The sequence below is a fragment of the Xyrauchen texanus genome, chromosome 18, assembly GCF_025860055.1.
Source record: "Xyrauchen texanus isolate HMW12.3.18 chromosome 18, RBS_HiC_50CHRs, whole genome shotgun sequence".
In the NCBI taxonomy this organism is placed as follows: Eukaryota; Metazoa; Chordata; class Actinopteri; order Cypriniformes; family Catostomidae; genus Xyrauchen; species Xyrauchen texanus.
This window is the reverse complement of record NC_068293.1, coordinates 19,012,867-19,040,083: the sequence shown is the minus strand read 5'-3', so window position 1 is coordinate 19,040,083 and position 27,217 is coordinate 19,012,867. Positions and strand designations below refer to the sequence as shown.

General features: G+C 36.6%; 1 pseudogene; it reads left to right on the top strand.

Moving 5' to 3' along the window:
• On the top strand, positions 1 to 27,217 carry LOC127658870 (ganglioside-induced differentiation-associated protein 2-like; annotated as a pseudogene).

Sequence of the window (27,217 nt, the reverse complement as noted above, 5' to 3'; positions counted from 1 at the left end):
TGTTAGTCCACGTGAATCAGCTGATCAGGAAACTGGCTGTATGTTGCAAACACGAGACATGTTGACCACAAGTAGCTGCACCTGTGGAGACCTGGTAGGTCATTGTGATTGACGGTTGTTTTAATATGTTTTTTTTTTTTTGGTTTTTTTTGCACATATCGACAAACAACAGTAGTGTGGCTAGAATTGTGGAGAAATGCTTTCCTTTCAGTTTTATTTAAAGTGATTTTATAATCAATTTTGATTCACAGAATATGACTCATGGGACGACACCTCTCAAATTTCTGACCTCTTGGCATGACTTTCCTGATTCATGATGTTTTGTAATTTAACCATCGTTGTCCTTTGTTCTACGCTGCATAAAGCTTCTTTTTTTATATATGCATTTTTATAGTTAGTTATAAGCATAGGCGGACATTGCGGGGGTCAGGAATCCGTGCACTAGAGCCCCTTTAATGCTTTAATGCTTAAATGCTTCTGTTTCTTTTCTGTCCTGTGAAGCATCAGCATGTATCCTTTGGGAGCTCGTCCCCAGTTTGTGGAGGTCCAGAGCCTCCCCACGTGGGACCTGCCTCAGGGAGACCAAGATGAGGAGAACCACTATAGAGAGGAGGATAGCATGACCAATCAGCACAACTCTTTATCATCATTTATCATTGTACTCTTGTGAGGTTTACCATTTAGTGGAAGGACTTTTCTCTTTCTCTGGTATTTGTTCATGCCTGATGATCTCCACTTTTTTCAGTCTTTCCCTGATGCGCATAAATCCTCTTTATAGTGCAGCCACATATGACTGTCTGGGAGGTCATTCTGACTGATAGAAAGTGTTGGGGATTAAACTTTTTTTACCCACTCTGAATTCATATTCATTTTCAAAAAAGAGGAAATTCACATCAAAGCAACTTCTCTGTTAAGTAATTCATAGAGAATTCAGAAAGCTTGCTCATATTTTGAAATGAAAATGTAATTATGAATATAGTTTAAAATAGCATGTACAGATTTTTTGTGTGCAAAGAAGTTTTATCCCATCAATCTCAGAAGTGTCACTCTAGTCTGAAACACTGAAACAGGTGACATTTCAAACGTTTCTTTTTTTCATTGGTTTGCTTATTCTTTTTTTTTTTATCATCAACTTTTGCAGCTTTTGTGACAGTTATATTAACACTTAAACAATATGAATAATTTTATACACTACGATTATGACAGAAATCATAATTGTTGATTTCATATTTTAATCACAATTATGAATTTAGATGAATAGAATTTACATTTAATATTAAAAGGAATAGTTAATATAAAATGAAAATGATCTCTTAATTTACTCACCCTCATGCTATCCCAGATGACTTTCTTACTACTTCAGAACACAAATTCAGATTTTTAGAAGAATATTTCAGCTCTGTAGGTTAGTTCAATGGAAGTGAATGGGTTCATAACATTTTGAAGCTCCAAAAGCACATAAAGGAAGTTATAAGACGCCAGTGGTTTAATCCATGTCTTCAGAAGTGATATGATAGGTTACTAACAGATAAAATCAGATACATATTTACTATCAATCTCCACTTTCACATTTTTCTTTTGTTTTTGACAGCTCTTCAATGTATATTGCCACCTTCTTGGTAGGGATGAGAATATATAGTGCTTTTGGAGCAAAACATTTTGGTCATCATTCATTTGCGTTGTGAGGACCAACAGAGCCTAAATATTCTTCTAAAAATCTTTTTTTGTGTTCAGCAGAAGAAAGTCATACACATCTGTGATGGCATGAGGGTGAGTAAATGATGAGAGAATATTCATTTTTGGGTGAACTAAACCTTTAAGCTAATTTGATTATATTTACACTGCTCTAAACTCAGTTTAAGATATTTTACCAGGTTGAAATCCATTCCAAAAAAATTCTGTAGCTTCTCAACATAATCAAAACAGAAAATGAAAAAAAAAAAAAATCAGATTTTGTCTGGCCTTGGCTAATCTAAACACTTTAATTTATCATTGTATTCATTCAAACAAGCATGCCTTTGATTGGTTGCAATACTAAATTTTGAAAAAAAATAAACACATTGTAAATAGAAAAATTCGATATGACTGAAGTTCATCTAAAGGGAAATCTGAAATTGACACATTTCACAGTTATTAAAGAGCTTTTCAAGTTGTAGTCGAAAACCCAGAAGAGAATTAGCATTTTCGAGCCATGGGTTTCCTCTGGATTGTCCTATGGGTTTTTTTATAATTACAGCTTTGGATTTATAGGTAAAATAAAGTCTGTGGAAACCATAACTTGAACGCTTTGTTCAACAACATAAATAACATACATTAATGCCACAAACGTGAATTTTTAAGTGCCTTGTTTAAAAAAAAGCAAAAAAAGTATGTTCCTATCAAGTTGCTAAATAAGGACTATGGTGGTTTTCCGTTTCGTCTGGACTCTTGCATCACTCATGCTTATGGTAGTTGTAGTTCTTATATAGCAACTTGTTTGCGACATACTTTTAAAAAAGCACATCGGCTTCTAAATAAATTTTTGAGGTATGACTGTAATTTATGTTGTAGAACAAAACATCCAAGTATTTTCAAGTATGTTTTCCACAGAATTTTATTTACTCATAAATCCAAAAATGTCATTATGAAAAACCATTGGAAATTCTTAAGGGAACCCATGGTGAATTAGCCTTCCAGGTTCACCTACAAATTAACATCACAGCTCTATTGCAGTTTTGATTATTTTTTTAATTAATTATGCTCACTGTTCTAAACATTATAAAAATGTACATTCATTTCTACACCATATTTGTTCTTACAACACTTTCATACCTTATACTAGGTGTTCTGTAATTTATATGATGGCTTGTATTATTCTCTCATCTTACAGTAATGGATATGTGGCACTTTTAAACTGCACTGCGATCGTCAATACAAGTAATGAGACACTAACGGAAAAGAACCCCATATCAGACAGCATTCACAGATATGCTGGGCCTGAGCTGAGGATGAACTACTCAAACTGAAAGGTAGGGGGTGCTACTTTGACAGCAGATAGAGAACTGTAACTGGGATCTTTAATTATATTAATATTAGCATTATTTAATGGCTGTTTTCTGTTTGGTTTGGAATATTGGAACAGATGTTATCAGCTTTTTGTTTGGAGTAGGAGTGTAAAGAATATGGGTGTGTGTATATTATTCCAGGATGTCGGATGGGTGAGGCAAATATGACAGAGGGCTTTAACTTGGCTGCACGCTTCATTAATCATATGGTTGGTCCCAAATATAAAGCCAAGTACAGGACAGCTGCAGAGAGCTCTCTATACAGCTGTTACCGAAACGGCATGCAACTGGCCAAGTAAGTTGGATCATTGCACCAAGTAATGCGGAGATTGTTTGCACCATTGATCTCCCATTATTCTGACTGTTATCCTGAAATAGTTATAATAAGTAAATATATTTAGTTTTCTTATTATTCTGCCACTAAGATCCGATATTAAAGCAGTTCAAATAAAGCGTGATGCACAGTGTTGGCAACAGGCGGTTGGCAACTAAACTCGCCATCATTATCTGGACAAGTGCAGCAAACTCAGACTGTGGCTTTGTACAAAACTGCATTGCTGCTCAGTCAGTCAGTGAGTCAGTGACTTAACAGGCAGTATTTTGAGTATGAAGGTACCTGCTAAGGTATGTGGTTTCAGATAACGTCATGTCTAATGTTCTAAAAAAAATGCGTGAGGTTTAGAGATAACAAAGCAAATGTTTGGTGACTCAGAAGTTGGGGGGAACTTCTACATACATTTTTTTTTTATAAATAATTTACTCTTTTATTCTTTCCACCAACTGCTTAACTGCATGTAAAGGATATACTTCTGAATTCAAAAATTTACCAAATGAAGGCATCTTAAAAAAAATGAATTTGATCATGCCTTAATGACTTCCTGCCTCTGAATACTGCCTGCACAGGCAGCGTTTGTATCTTTTGTTCACAGCTTATGTTTCCAATCAATCAGTTGAGGCATGAGAGAATCAAAGAAAACCTACATGTGCAATACCTGATGATTATCATTTATGTTGTTTGAAAATAAGCTACATCACATGCCCTACTCTTTGACCTTGTGCATTGTTGTTGGTAACGGGGTGGTACAGGCTAGGTTTAAACTGCTAGAAAAGGAAGTGATTAAAGATTCTGACTTTAAATCCATGCATTTGCCTTTTTAGTGCGTGCTAACTCTTGACAAGATAAATGGCAAATGTATTTATTATTTGGGTATAACAGGGTGTGTGTTAAATCACACTTTAATGCAATATATAAATGTGTGTATTGGTTGTCTCTTTTCTCAGGGAACATGCAATGGTGTCTGTGGGTTTGTGTGTGGTCATTACAGTCAAAAGAGCATATCCACTAGAGGACTCAACACATATAGCATTAAGGAATTTATTTTGACTAATCCTCTTATCATATGCAGTGAGTCATGTAGATCTGCCCTTTTTTTTAGTGAATCTCAAAGGATACCAGTATATTGTCACATGTCTCATGTCACTTCATGTTGTCAGAATGTATTTTCCCTCATTTGTCTTATCAGGGACTCGTTCGTAGATTTCTGGAGAACCATGGTGAGACCATTGAGACCGTAGTGTTTGCCATTTCGGATGTCGAGGAGGTGTGAGCCGTTTTGTTTTCACTATTACACAACAGCCTTCATCCTTTTCACCCTCTGCTGTGTGCTCTCATTCTAATATTATTATTTTACTTCAAACTCAAATTTGTTTGGTCTGGGTATTTTGAGCTTCTTAAACATCATTATACTGTATGCATTAGTGTATTGTTTGATGATTATATTACTTTTATTCTTGCAAATGAAAATCTTTTTTTTTTTTTTTTTCATGAAATAAATAAAAAAGACTAATCTTTCTCAGTTTCTGTGCATGTCGCATGATTGTCCATGGATGGTGCATTAATTGTAATTATTGATTCTGTTTTCCAGCCTGTGTACAGGAAGTTAATGCTGTTATATTACCCATGCTCAAAGAAAGAAGAGAAGGTCAGTCTGCCTTTCCTCCCTGCAGACATTGGCACCTGCAGACATTGGCAATAATGAGGGGGAGCCTATGGTCCTAGAAAGACAAGTCTGCATTGCTGAAAAGCCAGGAAATCTGGAGGGTGAGCTCAGCAACACTGCAAGAAACTACTGTTGTTTTATCTTGCTTCTTTTCAAGTGGATGTATTTATTCACATTACCAATCAACCAATAGGAGTAAATGTTTGTCAGAATTTGATCTTGAATGCCTCTATAGGAACAATGCATTAACCAAAAATCAGTTCAACTGTTTTTAATTCTCCAGATAATATGAAGTAAATGCTTCATAAGCATATTTGTCAACCCAGTCTTTTGCAATATTGGCTTTAATGAAAATGACAGGCACACAAACAGCTCTGTTCAGGAATCACTTTCGATTTAAGCAGTTTACAGTCTACACTTTGGGATTTGGCTTCCGCTCTGTGTGGTTTAATTACCATTTGGATGTAAATTTGATCCTCCACATGTGAATTGGAGCATGTGGCCTAATGTGCTGTATTATTTGCTTCCTGCATTGTCATCACCAATTTTAAAAGGGATTAGAGAATGGGAAACACTGTTATGGAAAGTGTGTTTGTAGTTGTTAAAGAAGCATCTGCAGTAATGAATCAGATTACAGAATCGTTAGTGTGTCCCAATAATGTGATAGACAGAATGATGGTTATAAACAGCATGGAGCCAATCTGGAGATGTCGAACTGTTAAATTAGCCATCTCTTCCTCCCTGGGCATTCATTGTTTTCTGTTTCAGTGTTTTCACAGCCTCTCTATCTCATAACTAGTTATGTGCAAGACTAGTCGACTAAACTGTCCTGATGCTGCTAGTCGACACTGGAATTACTTGTCGGTTAATATTTCCCCCCATTAAACTGATCATAATTTTTACACATTTACGTAGGTTACCTATTGTAATAGAATTAATAATACAAATATTATTTGAAAACGAGGATATCTGGAGCAGATACAAAGTTTCATTTCACCTCAGGCTGTGCGTGCTTCTTCCCTCTCTCACTCGTGTCAAGCAGGAAAATGTCCTCTCGCTAGACAAGCAAACTCAGCAAAGTAGTTGTAAAATCATTTCAGGGGTGGTGCAGGAATCAGATTTCCAAACATTTGAAAGTCCCTATTGATGTTTTCACATTTGAGTCTTCTTGAAATCTGTGCGTACTTGTATGTTATATTTCCACTGTGCAGGTTTTTTCAATCGCAGGATAGCCACCTCAGGTGACCATGCTGATGTGTTGTTATAACAATATGTGTATATATGAGTGTGTGTATATACACTCACCTAAAGGATTATTAGGAACACCATACTAATACTGTGTTTGACCCCCTTTCGCCTTCAGAACTGCCTTAATTCTACGTGGCATTGATTCAACAAGGTGCTGAAAGCATTCTTTAGAAATGTTGGCCCATATTGATAGGATAGCATCTTGCAGTTGATGGACATTTGTGGGATGCACATCCAGGGCACAAAGCTCCCGTTCCACCACATCCCAAAGATGCTCTATTGGGTTGAGATCTGGTGACTGTGGGGGCCATTTTAGCACAGTGAACTCATTGTCATGTTCAAGAAACCAATTTGAAATGATTCGAGCTTTGTGACATGGTGCATTATCCTGCTGGAATTAGCCATCAGTACATGGTGGCCATAAAGGGATGGACATGGTCAGAAACAATGCTCAGGTAGGCCGTGGCATTTAAACGATGCCCAATTGGCACTAAGGGGCCTAAAGTGTGCCAAGAAAACAGCCCCCACACCATTACACCACCACCACAAGCCTGCACAGTGGTAACAAGGCATGATGGATCCATGTTCTCATTCTGTTTACGCCAAATTCTGACTGTACCATCTGAATGTCTCAACAGAAATCGAGACTCGTCAGACCAGGCAACATTTTTCCAGTCTTCAACTGTCCAATTTTGGTGATCTCTTGCAAATTGTAGCCTCTTTTTCCTATTTGTAGTGGAGATGAGTGGTACCCGGTGGGATCTTCTGCTGTTGTAGCCCATCCGCCTCAAGGTTGTGCGTGTTGTGGCTTCACAAATGCTTTGCTGCATACCTCGGTTGTAATGAGTGGTTATTTCAGGCAAAGTTGCTCTTCTATCAGCTTGAATCAGTCGGCCCATTCTCCTCTGACCTCTAGCATCAACAAGGCATTTTCACCCACAGGACTGCCGCATACTGGATGTTTTTCCCTTTTCACACCATTCTTTGTAAACCCTAGAAATGGTTGTGCGTGAAAATCCCAGTAACTGAGCAGATTGTGAAATACTCAGACCGGCCCGTCTGGCACCAACAACCATGCCACGCTCAAAAGTGCTGAAATCACCTTTCTTTCCCATTCTGACATTCAGTTTGGAGTTCAGGAGATTGTCTTGACCAGGACCACACCCCTAAATGCATTGAAGCAACTGCCATGTGATTGGTTGATTAGATAATTGCATTAATGAGAAATTGAACAGGTGTTCCTAATAATCCTTTAGGTGAGTGTATATGCTTTTGAGTAAGTAGCCTAGAAAATGACTAGGCTAGGTATGCCATTTTTTTAATCTGCTGATTAAGAAGGCTATTTTCAACAGTGTGCAGACTGCTTATCGGGTTAAATCTTTTATTCTGTGCACGTCATGTTTAGAATACATTAGGTTTATTGTAGGCTACATTACAGGCCTGTTTTTTTCAATACTATAGCTACTTTTTAGTTTTTTTATATTGTAACTGTAATTGGTTAACGTTCATTACCGAACAGCTGTCATATTAGATCAATGGCTAATGCACGTTGTAAAATACACACAACTTTTCCTCTCATAGATTTGGGTTAGTCTACCTGTTAATTATTTTCAACAATGTCCTGACTGTGTAATATATTAAGTAACTTTTACATGGTTAATTCCATTTTGAACAGGCTGGGTTGCTCAATTGGTCCTGCACTATACATTCAGTTGTTTTCAATAAATATGCCTATTATATATTCGCTAACATAATTCTATATTTAATGTACAATGATTATAATGCAAGGTTAGCACGTTGCAGATAAATGCCCCATTTCAGTGGAATTTAGTGTTGGATTTAGAATGGATTAAGTATTTTAAATGGGTTGCATAAACATTTTTTTTTCCGTTTTCTGAAGGTTGGTTTCATTTATACTAGTTGACTTCAAAAATGTTGTTAAAACATCAGTGAAATTAGTCGTTCCGCACATCCGTAACTCTAACTACAGCAGACTTTCTGCTTTCAAACAGGCTCTTTGTGATTGTGTGTGTGAAAATTGAGAATGAGTGTATATTTGGATCCCTCACTTGACAGTGCTGAGCACATGTGTATATTTATTAGTTAGTGCAAGATTGAACTTGTATATTTGTTGTCATGTCATTATTTCAAGCCCAGATTATGCGGACTGCATGCCAGCTGTGTAAAGGTGATCACTTCTGTATTGAGCTGCAGATTCAACACAAACACACCAAGCAAAAGCCAGGCCCTGTGTAAATAAACACACTACTCTTCCCTGCTTGCTTTGGTGCTTTAGTCCAGGATATGGAATGGTAGACCAAGGTCTGTTACCAACTGAACTACTAAAAAAGGGTTCATTCCAAGTTAAGGTCATTCTTAATTCTGCCTTATCAGTTTTCCTTCTGGATTATTGCTTAAGCCACTCAACATGACAGCAAACCTTGATCGGAACAAACATTATCCCTTTAAGATGAAGTGCCAAAATAATGCCTTTTTAAACGGAACTGCCCCCCACCACACACTCACAACACCCATAGTCTCCTATTTGCTAGAGAAACAAAAGCCGCTTTTCCACCATCGGGCAGAACAGTTCAGAGCACGGTACAGAACACTTAAGTAGCATTTTCACTTGAGCACGACTCAGTACGGCATGATTATAAACTATTCTAGGCCCGGAATTCTCAGCCTGGTTAGCTACATAAATACTGTACATTCTCATTTACATATAATACTTATATTTCATCAATAAATATATTTTTTAGCTAGTCTGGGAACTTTTACCTTTCTGCCTGTTTGTGTCCGGGTGCATAAACATGCCCTCACCAAATGATGGTAAACCTCTCACATTTTTTTTCGTTACTTTCCTTTTTGCGACATGGTCTGTCTTTTCTGTTTGTTAGCAAAAATGGGTGAAAAATCTGGAATACATGATCGTCCTCCATAGCGCACCACTCGCTCCAATGTTAACCTCTCGTGCCGTCGCCAACAGACAGATCTGTAAAATACATTCTCCTGGTTTTACCGCACCGCATTGAAAAAAGATCCTGTAACCACAGCAACTGTCCTGGATCGGCACATAACGGTATGGTTTTGCAATGAGAACTGTTTGGCCCGATGGTGGAAAAGAAGCTAAATAATCCAACCTCAAACTCACGCCACTGGCAAACCAATATTTATGTGTTGAAATGGTTGAATGCCAAAACAAACAGAGCAATGCTTTTAGCCACAGAGTTTATTTATTTCTAAGAAAATGTGCCTATGAATGGCTTACTTATAGTTGTCTCTGCATATTACGCTGGGATAGAAGAAAGGATTTTAACATCCCAAAAATTATGCACTTTGCCTTTTAAGAAATGTTACCAGCTCTCAGGCTTCCACAATGCAATGAAATTAATGGTACAATTAAAATGTTGTTCACATGGGTAACTAAACTTTCGATGTTAACATTCTGAAGAATGGTGTCCTTCAAGGTTCAGAGTTGGTAAAAGGCAAAGCCCCTTCGCACAGAAAACTATGTATGACTGTCACCTTGGTCGTATTATTGCTCTGATTTACTATTGAAGTGTTCCATCACATATTACGTAATGCAATTTTTTTATTGGTCCAAAACCCTGCTGAGGGTCTTGATTGGAAGCAGAAGTGCTTGTTCTTTAACAATTGCTCTGAAAGATGTTAAAGATGTACGTTTCATGCTCCAAAACTGGGCTGATCTCCTCAAGCCCTTATCCCCATAATTACCATTTTATCATGTGATGCAGGCTTGCTTGTCATTCTGAAAGTAATATTAAAGACATCAGCTGACTAGGCCTTCTTTAATAGAGCCCAGATCTTATGAATTAGTCTCCCAAAGCATGTAGGTGTTTCAGGGTTCCAATCATGCCTCAATTAACATACTTGCCTTATCTGCTCTCTCAGTTTCTTCTGTCCAATTCCTTTCATGTCCATCATTGGCTAATTGAGTCCTGGTGATGTCTCTTTTAGATTTGTGTGCCCTGTTTGCAGCTGAATGGCCGTAATCCTCTTGTTAGACTACCTGTTAGTATCTCTATTACTGTTAGTTTATTATTATTATTATTATTTATTTTTATTTTTTCAGTTCTGTCTGAATCTCATTTATAGACCGAACTGAATTCATGTGGTTGAACTTAGTAAATGAAGAAACTACTATAAGGACTATTTTTGTTCTTTTTCATTTCTGTTCATCACACTCCACTGGCTTTCCCAGCTCTGATTGAGGGGGGGAGGCAAGGGGTGTAGATTTGGATTGCACATTGGGTTGTTGCATTTGCCCCCTTATGCCCCTGGTGGGAGGTCAGGCCTTGTGTCTTGTTCCATGGTGGAGTGCTCATTGAACTATAATGTCCATTCCCAGTGCATGAGAGTATATTTGACTATTTTTCACAGCAAAAGCATTTGTGCTCCAGTACACTTTTATGCCCCATTAGTTTTGATTTTCTTGTTAAATCCAGAACTCTGTGTAGTGTACTAATATGAGCTAATAAGTACATAATAATGATGTTAATGTCATTTTCTACAGATAATTCTGTGGATGACTCACTGGAGTCGGACCTGGGGCTTGTAGGACGTCACGCGTTTGCTCATATGGAAGGGGACGTGGATAAGCAGCATAATCTCAAACTTCAGGGTCAACTGTCTTAAGCAGCCCAGCAGAACAGCACCAAAGAAAGTAGGAACGCTAATTATAGTCATTATATTGTTACCTTTTTTTTTTTTTTTTTTGTTACTACAGATATAAATAATTGACTTTTTTCTTGAAACATAGTCAGAACAAATTTTGGTGTATGTGTGCATTTAATTTGTCCCATTGAATTAAATGCAACACTTAGCAATGGTTTTACGAATGATTTTACACAAATTCATTCTTCTCCTGTTTCATACGATGCCCTATATCACCTTATGGTATCTGGCAGAAACTGGTTACGATTGGTTAAAACTGGGACACTTTTAGCTTGGAGCCTATTGCAGTTATCCTTACAACTATGAGCCATGTTTTATGATCTCATTTTAGTTATCCTTACTGATTACAGGCATTTTTGTGTATTTTTCCAGTGTTCTGTTTAATAACGGATTCTTTACATCATTGTTAGGAGCTTAGATCTAATGTCTTAGTTGTTTAATATCTCTTTACAGTTATAACCGCTGGCTATGCAGAGCTCGAGCAGAGGACCTGTCAGACATAGCAGCGTTAAAGGCACTATATCAAACTGGTCAGTTGATCTCGCTTAAATATTTTTGTGGGTTTCTTGTATGTTGTAATTATATGTTACTGCATGTCAGTGTTCCTTTATTAGTTTGAAGTGCTCTTATGTTTGTCTGTTTCATCTCTCACACATTCTTTAGCACATGCTCATTTGTTGCTGTCTCTCTGTTTATAACTATGCACATGTGGACTTTGTGCTCTCTCCATCTGTGTGTTTGCACTTTGGGCAGGAAACCTTTGTTCCGCCTCATTGAGCGCAACATCAGGGGGTTCTGTAATCTATTTCTCTTGTTTCTCAATTTCAGGATCAAAAATAACCACCAAAGTAACATTTGCTGTGTTGATATGTATTCATGATCATCGTCATTATCTTAATGTCGCTCAGCTAGCATCAAAGCTTGTTTGTTAACTCTCCTACTGAGTTCAAAACCAGCTACCTAATGACATTTTACCAAAGTCTGTACACATTATGTCCATTAAAAGCAGGGACAGTAGTGCCGTTTAAATAATTGAATTCTACTTCTAATCATAATTAAAGCAAACCAAGGGGAAATACTTTTGGTCAGACTGAATATCTAAATTACATTGTTTCTTTTTTTACCAATGGGGGGCAGACTTTCTTCTTGTATACCTCAGCAAGCATGCAAACAATGCCACATAAGAATGGACTATATGAAAACATCTGTCAACACTGCAAAACATGAATTTAAAAATATATATAATCTAATTTCAACTCACAGTTCTGCAAGATGATTTCATTTGACTGGAAGAGATAGGAGTATGTTTAAATGTGCTGTATAAAAGAAGGATGTCAGTGGAGGAAACGCATTGGATAAAGGTGTTCTGCATATTGCCTGACAGTCTGCCCAGCCTTTGAGGCTGGATTAGGGTTGGATACTCGGCAGCCTGTTAGACCAAATAAATGTCCTTCTTTAATGTAGTCCAGGGTGTGTCGTGATGCTTTGTTTCTTGTTCTTAGGTGTCAATATTTGTGGCAGGAGAGTCGTTGTTGTTGGGAGGAATATTCCAGTTACAGTCATTGATATGCAGAAGGTAAAAGAGAAAATTAGTATACTTCTATTATGTCATGCTCAGTGTATGGCAGTAATGTCCAATTCATCAGTTGCCCTCAATTGAACATATTATGAAGCAGCTTATGTAAAATAAAGCATGTAAAAACAAATTCTGCTAATTTTGCCAGATTTGTCAAAACAAGCATTTAAAAAAATATTTAGCTCCACAGTTTTAGATATTTATACTTTTATATATAAAAAAAAAAACATTAAACCGGGGGGTTTGTAGAAGTACTACAGGGCATCAGCCAATTATTGTATGATTTCAAACAATTGTTTGTGAAAAAAATCATAAAACATTCAAGTCTAAGAACATAAAGTTCAGCCAAATGTTCTGTTGTCCTGTTGTAATTTTTAAGTAAAATTAAAGAAGGATATGAATCTATATATCACCTTGACCTGATGAAGGTTGAAGACCCATGTATTTCATAATGCTTATTTAAATACATTTGGTAAAATTAGGCCGTTTTTGTTGCAAAATGTATTTATTTGTATTAAAAATAGTGATCTATTTTAAGTTTTACCCCCCATAATGTCCTTTTGATATCTCTGGAATAATGAACAAATTTATACAATTATTATTATTTTTTACAACTGTTTTATGTTATTTAAAACTGTATACTCCTACGGCTGCCTATTTTGGCCAGGACACTTCTGTAAAAGAGATTTTTAATCTCACAGGACAAATAAAGTGTGTGTGTGTGCGTGTTAGGCTTTACTGAATTTCATCCACGTGATGGACCATATCACATTGAAGGATTATGTGATGGTGTATTTCCACACGCTCACTGCTGAGCACAACCACCTTGACACCGACTTCCTCAAGAAGCTCTATGACATTGTGGATGCCAAGTAAGAGCTCTTTCTTTTCCATTATAGAGATACTTTAAACCACCCACATTTCCTCCTTACGACCATGCAAGGGTTTAGAGATGACTTGATTCTCAGTTCTTGGCTCATGTAGTCTTTACAAACATAAATCTCTGATACTCATGGAAAAGCTAATCACAGTTTCATAGCAATGGTGCAGATTTTAGGTTTTATGGGCTTCTTTTGCCAAACAACACTATCCGCCTAAACCCAAATGTAGCCAGACCACACCACATATGTTGTGAGAATAATGTCTGTGTCTCAAGCTTCCTGTTCTTTGTGTCATAAAGATTTATACAGAGCAGCTGAACCCTGCTGTCTGTAGGTTATGACAAGTTTGTAAAGCAACATTTAAAAAAGGCCAATAGAGTACCACTCTTTAAATTGATGCTCAGAAGAGCTGAGAGGATGCTGTTTCCACTCAGAAAAGGTAAATACAATTTTGAGGGGGATACTTGTTATCAGGGTTGGAACATTGAGAGTAATTGGCCTTGACACTTTGTAAATCTGCAGAGAACTGAGGTCTCGGTGTTCTCTTGCACAACCAACTGAGAAAATGGCCAAACCACCATCAGAGGCCTACAAACACCTAATGGATGTATCGTTATAGGATTAAATTGCATAGCATCATGATTGTGTATTAAGGAAAGGATTATTATTTCAATTGAACAATCCTCAATAAACCTCATGATTGCAGTTTCCTGGCGTAGAAGAGGAGTTCGAGTCTTTGTTGAAAGTCGGATCTGTAGGAGGTGATTGTGAGGTCAGACATTCATCATGCATTCGGAGGACACACTCAGCACGCAGGGAGAGGAAACCACAGTCTTGAAATAATAGCAGAAATGCTCTCCAGCTCCAGTCCCTCACACTTTCCATAGATTGGTGATCAGTGTGACTCAGACCTCTGAAACCCAGGCCGGTTTGACTCATTTCATTGATTATCAGGTATCACCAGGGCCAGTGTTCGTATCGTTAAACTAACTATAGTGCATGAAAAACTGATTCATTTTCATGACCCATACACAAACTAAAAGAAAAGAAAAATGACCACAAGTTAATTTTAGTTTTATTTATTTTTTATACACATTACAAAATTTGAAATCTTAAAAATGTGAAAATGCCTGTAAATGGCAAATAACCTTAGACAGCCCTGATAAATGTAATACCATAAACATTTAAATAGTATCAGTTAAAGCATTAACTTTGGCAGACCCTAATTACGAAAACTAACATGAAAAACGAAATGTAAATATCCAGAAAAAAAATAAACGGTAGAAAAACTAACATAAACTGAATTCAATGGACAAATTGAAAATAAAATGGAAATAAAAACTTAATTCAAAACTTTAACATATAGGTAACATTGTGAAGACACACTTTGATATTGGCTTCACAAAGCCTTGTCTGAACATTTAAGCTTTAAAAGCTTGCAGTTCGAACGTTTCGCTGGCCCTAAAGTTACAGAGATAACCCATAAGGTAGATAGACAGACAGAATCTTTGCCCATTTTAAAAAAAAGTATGTCAATGTAAGTCTATGGATTTTTCGATTGTCAGTTAGAAAAAATACAGCATGCTATATCAGAATGTTCTGAATTTGAAGGTCTGTTTGGAGGATGTAGCTTCAAAGCTCTAGGAGAATTTGCAATTGCTAATTTTGGTCTTGTTTCTGGGATTTTGAAAAAACCCTAAACCAAGTCCATATTATTAACAGTATGTTGGCTTATTCAAGCCAACATCGAAATAGTCATCAGCAAGGAGGCCCCACCCACTCGTGGGGGAAAGCAAAGCGCTGTTACCATGGTTACTCATACATTCCTATGAGGAAAACGGGGAGAAATATCCAATAGATTTGGCTATTTTTAACAATGAAAAACAGCACGAAAAGCTATTGTGTAGTTTTTTGCACAACAATGCCAGAAAACCCAAAACTGATTTTTATTGCCTGCCAACTGACAGAAATAGAAGCCTTAAGAAGAGCACTGTGGTTGCAAGCTGTTGAGCCATAAAGTAGTTTCTCAGCAGCACCAGGCCATCCCAAGACAGAAGTTTACATTTATGACTGTCACGTTAATATTTTGTCATCCTATTGGTATCGTAAAACATTTTATTTTTACATTTTAATATGATTAATGAAATTACTATACACATAAAATAGCTCAAATTACATGTTTCATGGCAACTTGACCAGAAACCCCATTTACTAAACACTTTGCCAAACCAAATTTACAGAGAAATACATCCCTTTTAGAAATGTTTGATTGATTAACTTTTCTGCATATCTTTCTTTGTTAAAATAGCCAAATTTGTTGGCTATTTCTCCCCCTTTTTCTCATAGGAATGTATGAGTAACTATGGTAACAAGGCTTTGCTTTCCCCCAGCGAAGTCTGAGTGATGTTTATAACTCAGCTGGCTACTGATCCCATCACTCCCTATGACCCTTACTTATGGGTTTGGACAAAATAGGGTGCGTCCATCATTGGAAAGAGGGAAATGGACAAATTTTCTGAACTCCCCTCTGCTTCTGGCCATCCAGTTGTCCAGATCTCTATCCGTCTGTATGTTTTGGACAACAGTGTGCGGTTTGGACGCGTTCACCCTGCTGGCAACAATTCACTGACTTTTGCTCGTTCTTAAAATATGCGCCCTTGTTTTAAACTGCTGTACTTTTCTTTCTAATGGGTTTATTGTTTTTGTTAAAGCAATAAACCTTCCAAAGTCCAATGCAACAGAGGAATTCACCATTTGTGTAGTAAGTAACTTATTGGATGTGTTGATAAGGTTTAGAAAACCATTTAAAATTTTCCTTTGTGTTTTAGGTTTATGAAAAACCTGAGGGCTATCTACTTTATTCACCCAACGTTTCACTCAAGGGTAAATGCAATTAATTCAACAGCTCAGATGTGAGTTCATTAAAGGCAGCACAAGATGTGTTCATCTAGTTTCGAGCAGCTTTGTTAAGATTTTTTTTTTTTTTTTTCAAAACTCATACAAGCCTATGGTCTGATTCACAGTGGTCAGCTCCATATGTTTCACATTGACTTAAAAAGACTCTGTACAGCTCTGTGTAATTGAATCTTTACAAAGGCATCTCTTGAGACCACATTGAGATTCAGTGTTCTGAGTGCTCATGAGTGTTTGTTGCCTCTGCCAGGATTTGCTTTCATTTGTAAAATTATTAAACAATTATGCTGTGTGCTCTTCAAATGTAGAGGAACCCCTGCAGTTAAGTGTCAGATAATTGTTTGTTTTAAAATGCGTCCATTGTACTCAGAAAATGCTCAAGCATTGTAACATTCCCAGGTGTGAAATGTGTTCAAGCATTCTGAATTAGCAACAGCTTTAGGAGTTTAAGACCTTTTAATTGGTGTATTTTCTGTGCAAATATTTTTTTCCTCTCTAAAAAAACAGCGATACAACTGTGGAAATTAGCCAAAGCCTTTCAGCAGCTGTTGATTACACTGTTTGACTTTTATGTCTATGTTTGCAGTAAAATGTATGGGAAATATACGTTTATTAATTACAAATGAGCATTTGACCAACTAATCTAGATTACACAAACTAGGTCCTATTGAGTGATTGCTTAATTGGCTTAAAATATACTTTAAACTTATGCTAAATTTACAACACTTCCTATTCTGGTGTATTTTTTAAAATGCTGCCTGTTTTTATTTATTTATACTTTTTATTTTTTTATGTTGATTTAATATTTATTGCTAGAAAATAACAAAATCACACAATCAAGGTTATAACTTGTGTTTCTTGTATGTCCCAAATTTTGATAATAGGGTTGCATAAATATAATTTGTTTAACATAAAAATAAAAGGGCTTAACAAGTTTGACCTTGTGAGGTGGATGAACAATATTTTCTGGTTTAGCACCTCCTTTCACTGACCTTTTGTTAAAATAAAAATTGACACGTGTTTCAAGCACTGTTTTGTACCCTTCTTGTGGAAAGTTCCATCTCAGTCCTTCTAAGGGCTTTTGCTTGCAATTTCCATCAGGTGTCCACATGGTTCTTCACAACATTCAGTGTATCAGGCCTTAAAGAGAAAGTCCATCACATAGAGAACCTCCAGCAGCTCTTCACCTGTATCCAGCCCGAACAGATAGACATCCCTCCTTTTGTTCTGGATTTTGACACGTGGGTGAGTTTTCAGCCCTGTGATATACACAGTCTATGGACAATCATTTTGAAATAGGTGAAGAAAGTTGCACTTTGAAAAAGTAATGGGTACTTTGTACCTAAGCTGACCTTTACTTAATGTTTTTGTATAAAATCTGTTAAGGGAATTTAACTTTCGGAGTCGTGTGGCACTTTATGTGAACAGCGGTGTGTCATAAACCAGTGAGATTCCATACACCCTGTTTCATAACTCTCTATGAACACAATATGTCAAAGAACTCAAAATCTTCTGGCTCTGGAGACATTAAAAGACACTTACATGCTCAAGCTGATACCCAAGATAAGATAAGACCAGGGACTCTGTTTGGACATTGGGGCTGGAGAAATTCAGCGGCAACTGTCCAGCATGTCTGTAATGCTGACGAAGGTCCGGCAGACTTATATGTAATAAGTCGATCGATTAAGGCCATGGAGTGGAAATTCTCTGAGTTGGTTACAAGATTGTCGGATGTCGTGAAACTGATAGATTATTTAGAATAATCGGAGAGGGAATTAACTGCTAACACACTAGCGACCAAAGCGGTCTTTGTACACAATTTGGAAAAGTTGAAAGACCTTGAGAATCGTAGCAGGCGAAACAACAAACAGCTACATCATTTTCCCATTTTGTAGTTAGGAGTGTTATGGAAGGGATGTTACATATGAGTTTGTAAAGTTTGGAGATCATTTTTTTGGAATTTGTGAATTTTGATATCTCCTCATGTAATTTTGCCAGTTGTAGTGTGTTATTAGTAATGTTAATTTTGGATTTATTTAAGAATTTTAGTTGTTGGTAGTGGAGGAACTGGTCTTTCCCAACCCCATACCTCTGGATTAGTGCATTTAAATGATATGAGTTGGTTGTTTTCCATGTATTCTTGTGTTGTTTGTTTAAATTTGAATTTGGAATCAATACAAAATTGTTAATTTCAAAAAGGGAATTTAACTTTCAATAAGCTGTATTTTATTATTAAAGCCTCCAGCCAATTTTCACAGAGAAGCGTCTACTCCTGTAACAAATTTCCCAGTCTCAAAACATCAAACATGTCATTTAGGCACAATGTTGCATTTGGTTTTTGAACGATTAAAGATGGTTGGAAAACGCATCTCTAATAATTTGATAATGGCTTCCTTCATTTGTGTTTGTTTTGTCTGTTTTTGGTGTTAATATATTATTTCTGTGATATATTTTTATAGAGAGTTTACATGTACAAAGGTTGTCTGTTAATGCTTAAGGCTTATGCCCAATTTTAGAAGCATTTTTTTTGTAAATTCTACTTAAAAGCCTACCACTAATGAATAACACGAGAAAAAACATTTTTTGTTTTTCTGAACTGGTTTTCCTTCTTAGCTTTTTGTTTTATTTTTAGTAAAGCTGCTATATGAAATACTCTTTATGGTTTTATTTTAGTTTTTAATGAGGTCCTTTTATATTTTGAAATGGATTGTGTTTGGCTTGTGGAAAGGAGATGCTTTGGCTCAGCAGTTAAAAATAAGTCCATAAGTATGGGTGGAGGAAACGCTTTCCTTTCACAGACTGAAAGAGGTCTCCGTCGTGTGAAACGAAACCATCTGAGAGCAGTGCTGCCACTCAATCAGACTACATTGATATTTATTTCTCATGATTACTTGTTTGGCTATATCGGTTAGGCTGTCTGTTAAGGAAATGTTAAAATAATTAAGTTTAGTGAGTTACTGGTGCATGTGAGAGGACAAACTATGATGGGAGGTGTCTGGCCTTGCAAAACCTCATAATACTTTTATAATGTGACAATTTGAAAATTTTTCCAACAATGTGAAGAATTTTGTGGTCAAATAAATATTGACATTTTTGGTGCCTTTGTTACCATTTTTTTAATCCAACCAAATATTTCTGGCATGAAAGCAATAAAAGGTTTGTCACAGCAGATGATAAACCTAGATTGATTAGACCCATATGGGCTGTACTGGATTAATCAGTTGATTTTCATCACGTCAAACCTGAACTCTTCATTTTGCAGTGATACCACAGCATGTTTGTATGTCATGCCATTCTTGTAGCATTTCACACAGAGATGTAGACCGATATATCGGTTTTATTGATTATTCATGAAAATACTATTTGTTATCAGCAGTTATACCAATGGACTGACAATATTCATTAATATTTTGATCCTCGTGTGTGCGTGCACGCTAGTTACCATAGTTACCCATTCATTTCTATGGGGAAAATAAAAATAATTACCCTATGTATTATTAAATGTGTATATATTACTAGAATATTTAAAAATAATACAGAACTGATTTTTATTTTTGTCTATCAGTGATTTGAAACAAAGAATATTTAAGAATACTGCACTGCACACAAGCAGTGAACATGTGCATGTCTCTAGCAGACCTTACATTGCAGATTTAATTTAGTAAAACAAATAGTAAGTACATTCAGTCTGATAGGATTTTCCCCCACACATGACAGGTTGCAGACTTTGTCTGCTGTGTTTTAAATGTATTAATCATCATCACGGCAAACAGTTCCAACCACTAAAATGGGATGAATTATGTTGAAAAATACTCTTGAGGAATAGTGGAACCAGAGTCATGATATTTAAATTGTCAAAAATCAACTAAGTGCTTTTTGACATTTACTTTTTCTATTAAAATGTAATTTTGGCGGGGGGGTCTACCGAATGTTAGAGCAATGGTTTTAATGTTGTGGCTGATCGGTGTATGTGAACATATAAGAAAGCATGTAATACTCAGTTTGTGCATGTACTCGAGCGTGTGTGTGTGTGTGTGTGTGTGTGTGTGTGTGTGTGTGTGTGTGTGTGTGTGTGTGTGTGTGTGTGTGTGTGGTGGTGTTGGATGCGGTGCACGTATGTGTGGGTCCGAGGCCTTTATATTTGCAAGCATACATGCACATATGTGAACCTGACGAACATGCTCCTGAACACTCAATTTTTCTCTTATTTTTTATCTCCCCCGTTCATTTTCAGTGTACGGTCATTTTGACTGGGAACATCACACTTAAAGTGCACAGAATTACAGCTGCACATTTGATCCCTCTAAATGAAATGAGGATGGAAGACACGAAGGTGAAGCAGCTGTGAATAATCGATCTGCGCACTAATGCGTTTAATGGATGATCTTTTTCTCTGCACCAGGTGCATTTTGTGCCGTATTTATGTGTACGCTGAACCAGAGTGCAGGTGCATCGACTTAATTACAAACAAATTTTATCCAAAGATTGTTTGGGTGTGTGCATTTGATTTGCATGAAAGACACTTTGTATTTGTTCTGTAGTGTACTCAATACGTAATAAGCAAACTCTGACATTTCAAATCATTGATGGTGTGACAAGATTGTGTTTATGTGTAAATGTAGGCTGATTGTCTTCAGGTGGAGTTTTCACTGTAAAGGATCTGTGTTAGTGTTATTGTTAAAGCTAAATGAATACATTTTTGTTAACTGAAATAAAAACTAACAGGAAAACTACTGCAAATTAAAATGCATTTTTTGCATAATTAGGATGGACTACACACAGCAAATGAACAGCTATCAACTGCAAACTAATCGAACAGCAAGCAACACTTCTCTTCACACTGCTAGCATCATTTTTCTAAAAATGAAATACATGGACAATAAATGACTGCCAACTAAAGCCTTTATCAGCCAAATAACTAAGGACACTGCATCTACTGTATGTGATATTCGGGATGGACTTAAGAAACTTAATCCTTAATCTTACAGTTCAATCACTATCCTTAAGTTTTAAACATTTCCCACCAAATATGTACACCATTTACTCAGTTTAGCTGACTAATATTGGCATAATATTCTTGCTGTAAAACATAGCATGTGATGGTTTTTCCCAGGGTTGTTTTTTTTTTTTTTATTAGTTTTTTTAGTTCCTTGCCACAGTCCCCTCTGGATTGCTCTCTGGGGGCCTAAAGACAAATGATGTAAAGGCTTTCAGTGAAATTTCAGTGATGTTTCCATGAAACTGTTCATTAAGGACTCCAAGACATTACAGCAAAATGTTCTGTAAAGCTGCTTTAAAATTATATGTATGCAAAAACAAACTTGACATGACTGACTTGACATTTTCATGACTCCAAAACTAAAATAAATGCCCACAAATTAAGTTTGTTTTTGATTCACTGTATGTTGTAAAAGTGCTGTAAAAAAGCTTTACTACTCAACTTCACTAAATTTGAATCATAATCGTAAACTTCCATGAGAAATGAAACGCCCTTTAAAGGAATATTCCGGGTGCAATACAAGTTGAGGTCAATCAACAGCATTTGTGGCATAATGCAAAAAAATATATATTTCAACTCGTCCCTCCTTTTCTTTAAAAAGCAAAAATGACGGTTACAGTGAGGCACTTGCAATGGAAGTTAATGGGGGACAATTTTTGGAGGGTTTAAAGGCAGAAATGTGTAGCTTATAATTTTAATAAAGCACTTACATAAACTTTTCTGTTAAAAATCATGCATTATTTGAGCTGTAAAGTTGTATATATTGTCATTTATACAGTAATTTTAGGGTTTGTTGACATTACAAGTTGTAAATTTGGCTATGACTTTACACAGAAAAGGTTAGTAAGTGATTTTATCACACTAAAATCATGTTTACACACATATTGTTTGTCTTGTGGCTATACATTTGAAAAAGTGACAATTATAACGTTAACAAATTGGCCCCCATTTACTTCCATTTATAAGTGCCTCAATGCAACAGATCTTTTTTTTTATTTTTTTTTTTAAAGAAAACGAGGTGAAGTCAAAATGAATATTTGTGGGAATCAGTATGTCACAAATGCTGTCGATTGAGATGAACTTGTATTGAACCCAGAACATCCCTTTAAACATATTTTGAAGATATTCATTAAAGCATCAACTTCGACAGCCATTAAATAGAAAAAAAAAAAACTTAAAATAAAAACCTATATATACTGAAATTCCTAAACTGAAACTAAGAAACACTAAAACAGGTTGTATTTATCAACATCAGTGTAACGTAGTTCGATGGAAATGAGGAGGCAAGAACCGACTTGACGACATAAATAATATTTTAATAATAAACTTAAAAGACAACAACACACACATGACGGACATGTCCGTAAATGATCTCTCTCCCCCGCACAATCCTCCGCAGTCAGCCTTTATCCCTCTTGATTAGCCTGATAATGGACCGGGTGTGTATAATCACGACCCCGCCCTCCGCCCTGCCACAATCAGTTAACACAAATTACATGATCTAACGATGAACAATACTTTTATAGCGTTTATTAATCTGGGTTGATGTGAATTTCTACATGTATTAATATATTTTTACATTTAAGGTGTACACTCACCTAAAGGATTATTAGGAACACCTGTTCAATTTCTCATTAATGCAATTATCTAATCAACCAATCACATGGCAGTTGCTTCAATGCATTTAGGGGTGTGGTCCTGGTCAAGACAATCTCCTGAACTCCAAACTGAATGTCAGAATGGGAAAGAAAGGTGATTTAAGCACTTTTGAGCGTGGCATGGTTGTTGGTGCCAGACGGGCCGGTCTGAGTATTTCACAATCTGCTCAGTTACTGGGATTTTCACGCACAACCATTTCTAGGGTTTACAAAGAATGGTGTGAAAAGGGAAAAACATCCAGTATGCGGCAGTCCTGTGGGCGAAAATGCCTTGTTGATGCTAGAGGTCAGAGGAGAATGGGCCGACTGATTCAAGCTGATAGAAGAGCAACTTTGCCTGAAATAAACACTCGTTAAAACCGAGGTATGCAGCAAAGCATTTGTGAAGCCACAACACGCACAACCTTGAGGCGGATGGGCTACAACAGCAGAAGACCCCACCGGGTACCACTCATCTCCACTATAAATAGGAAAAAGAGGCTACAATTTGCAAGAGCTCACCAAAATTGGACAGATGAAAAATGGAAAAATGTTGCCTGGTCTGATGAGTCTCGATTTCTGTTGAGACATTCAGATGGTAGAGTCAGAATTTGGTGTAAACAGAATGAGAACTTGGATCCATCATGCCTTGTTACCACTGTGCAGGCTGGTGGTGGTGGTGTAATGGTGTGGGGGATGTTTTCTTGGCACACTTTAGGCCCCTTAGTGCCAATTGGGCATCGTTTAAATGCCACGGCCTACCTGAGCATTGTTTCTGACCATGTCCATCCCTTTATGGCCACCATGTACCCATCCTCTGATGGCTACTTCCAGCAGGATAATGCACCATGTCACAAAGCTTGAATCATTTCAAATGGGTTTCTTGAACATGACAATGAGTTCACTGTACTAAAATGGCCCCCACAGTCACCAGATCTCTACCCAATAGAGCATCTTTGGGATGTGGTGGAACGGGAGCTTCGTGCCCTGGATGTGCATCCCACAAATCTCCATCAACTGCAAGATGCTATCCTATCAATATGGGCCAACATTTCTAAAGAATGCTTTCAGCACCTTGTTGAATCAATGCCACGTAGAATTAAGGCAGTTCTGAAGGCGAAAGTGGGTCAAACACAGTATTAGTATGGTGTTCCTAATAATCCTTTAGGTGAGTGTATATTGTAACATTAGTTAATGCACCATTAACAAACATTAATGAACAATAGCCCTTTATAAATTAACTTTAACCTTAACAGTATATTTTGAACAGCATATACTGTGTAAGTAATGTTAATGAATAGAACCTGTAAAGTGTTACCAATTAAACTTATTTAAAAGGGCAAATAGAACATTAAAACTTGTATAAAATTAGAAATAAAAACTTTGAGAAATGTAAAACTGTAATACTATCTTGCATTGTCAAAGCCTAACAGCCTTTATATACTTTATGTATGCCAACATGGAATATCCCTTGTGATATTTCTATTGTAACCATTGGCTTTAATCCTTTAAGTTCTGCTTATCTCATTGGTGCTCTCCTTTTGTCTCTTATTTCTTTGAACTGTGACTTTGAAATCTTTCTAGAAATGATTATCTTTTAATAATATTAAGTTGTTTTTGAATGTGAAAGTGACTTGCATGGATACATTTTTCAGTTAACGTATCTCCCTTATATATTTTGTCAATATAGCGTGTGTTTTTGGTCTCCGTGCCTTAGACTTGGATTCACTCCTGGACTACCTTACTCGAGTATTTCCTGTCATTCTTTGATTACCCAGTAAGTTAATGGGCGGGAGGGGAAATAACCGTATGAGTAAGCTTTTAATGTCAATTTCACTTGGCCTTCTTTCTCTACCAATATGAATAGATGCACTGCCATGGAAAGTCCAGCTGCAGTCACCTCAGATAACCCAGTCAATTTCCATAAAGCATTTAAAAGGCCTTAAAGGGTTTTTACTTTGGACTTTTACCCCATTGCAGGTAAACTACCAGTCCAAGAGTTTGGACACCTACTTGTGCTTTATTACTATTTATCCATAATTTAGAATAATAGAAAAGCCATTAAAACTGTGGAAGTACTGGAATTATGTTGTGGCAATTAATATTTTCCAAAAAACTAATCTAATATTTAAAAATAAGGCATGAATCAAAGTTTGTTTGTTTGTCACGAGAAGCAAATTCAGTCAAGCGTGTCCAAACTTTTCACTGATAGTGTATAGGATTTGTCATTTTGAGTTTTGTTTTGTTTTCTACAATGTAGTCTTGGAATGAGTTAAATCTCCTTTTGTTTTCATTTGACTTGAAGGTATGAAACTCTGTTGCTTCCAGTTGGATTCTCCTCAGCTTCTGAAAGTGAATTATCAGTCATGTCAGACTCATCAGAGCAGACACATGTTAATTCGCTGCAGATCATAAGTACAGCTTTGTTTCTTGGATTCCTTGCAAACTGCACATTCTTCTCGAGTAAATCCTACAAACCACAACATTTACTAAATATTTGCATCTCACCTCTTGTGAGACCATTTAGATTAGACGCACAATTTTTTAAATAAATGAAAAATCTATATAAAAATTATATTTGTGCAGAAAGTCTCTAGGATAGAAGTGTGTCCTTGGCTAATGATGTGGTGACTGTGGCTCCTTGCCAATTCCCCTCCAGCTTTTTGCATTGTTTTAGTGTTGTCATTCAGTTCATGTGCAGCTGCAACCCTTTCTACATTTTCTTTGTCTTTATTCAACTGTACTCACAAATGTCCACTCTCCTCTCTCAGGTTAGCAGCCCCTATTACACGTCTCACTCCTCAGGCCTATGATGGTATCAGATAAACCCAGTACATGGGAGTTTAATTGGACCTGCCACTGTATGCTGAACTCAACACAGCCCTGCACTGGGCAGACACACACCCTGAAGACATGACTGACATTGTGCTTAAGTGGACATAGTCAAAGTTGTGCTGTTCTTGGGCAGCTGAGTTTTCTCTCTGACACTCAAGAGACTGTCGATATTCTCTACATTATCTGTTCAATTATGCTGTCTAAACACAACCTGCTTAAATCTGCTGAACATGCCAGAGACCTAGATGAAACCTAAACATCATAAAAGGAGCCGCTAATCTGACCCAAGATTTATTGGAAAAGGTGTGTGTGTGTGTTTGTAGATAAAGAGATTAATTTAATTTATGCATGACAAACATACTAAACCAGTCATTTGTACCAGTGTGTTTTGTATCTGTGTGAATGGCTGGAATTATTATGGTTTCTGCTGTTTTTTTTTTATTCTCCTGGCCTTGTTAGTCCAATTATTTGACAGCCTACACTTCGTTGACATGTCTACATGACATTCAAGTCTACACTGTTCTGTAGGTTTATTTCATTCCACATCTGTGCGGACACCAGCTTTGGTTTTATCTTAAATTAATCGTTAACCCAAAAAAATAAAAAAAATCTTTAATTTCGTCTCCCGTGTGTGTTATTCCAAATCCGTATGACTGGCTGACTTCCGTGGAACACAAAATTATCTAGCAGAATGTCCAAGCTGCTCTGTACCTGCTCACTATTCATATACTATCAATGAAAGTGAATGGTGACCAGGGAAGGAGCAGCTTGGACATTATATATTATATCTCCAATGACTTTAAGGTCAAAAATGAAGTTTTTATTTAATATATTTACGTTTTTATATAATGCATTAAACCGATTCTTGTGCTTTGACAACAGACCCCTATCTAGATTTAATTTACCCAAATAATAATATTACAATTGAAGGATCTCTGACATAGCATTTATTTATTTCCATGATTACACAGTTATGTGATTCTGATGTCTCTCATCCTCAGCATCAGTAATACCATAGCTATAATATGTTTCAAAGCTGTAAGGTACTTCATTTGTCCTTTTTTACATACTGGCAGTTTCACCTAATGTACACTAAAAATCTTGAAGAGCTTCAGTTTTGTATTTTACTCTCTTAAAAATTGAAGCACATTTGCATGCATGGCCAAATGAATCACATAGACCGAGAGTTGTTTTCTAAGTGAAGTAAATGGTGTAACTGTAGAAACAACAAATACTGTCTGTTACTATTAATTCTGGTTTGTTTTTCAGCCCTTACTGCATCTGTGTAGTGATCACATGCTATGTTTTGTACTGTTTTAAATGAAGTATGATGTATGTATCATGATGATGGAGAGAGTAATATTTCAATAAAGGACAGTTTATAGT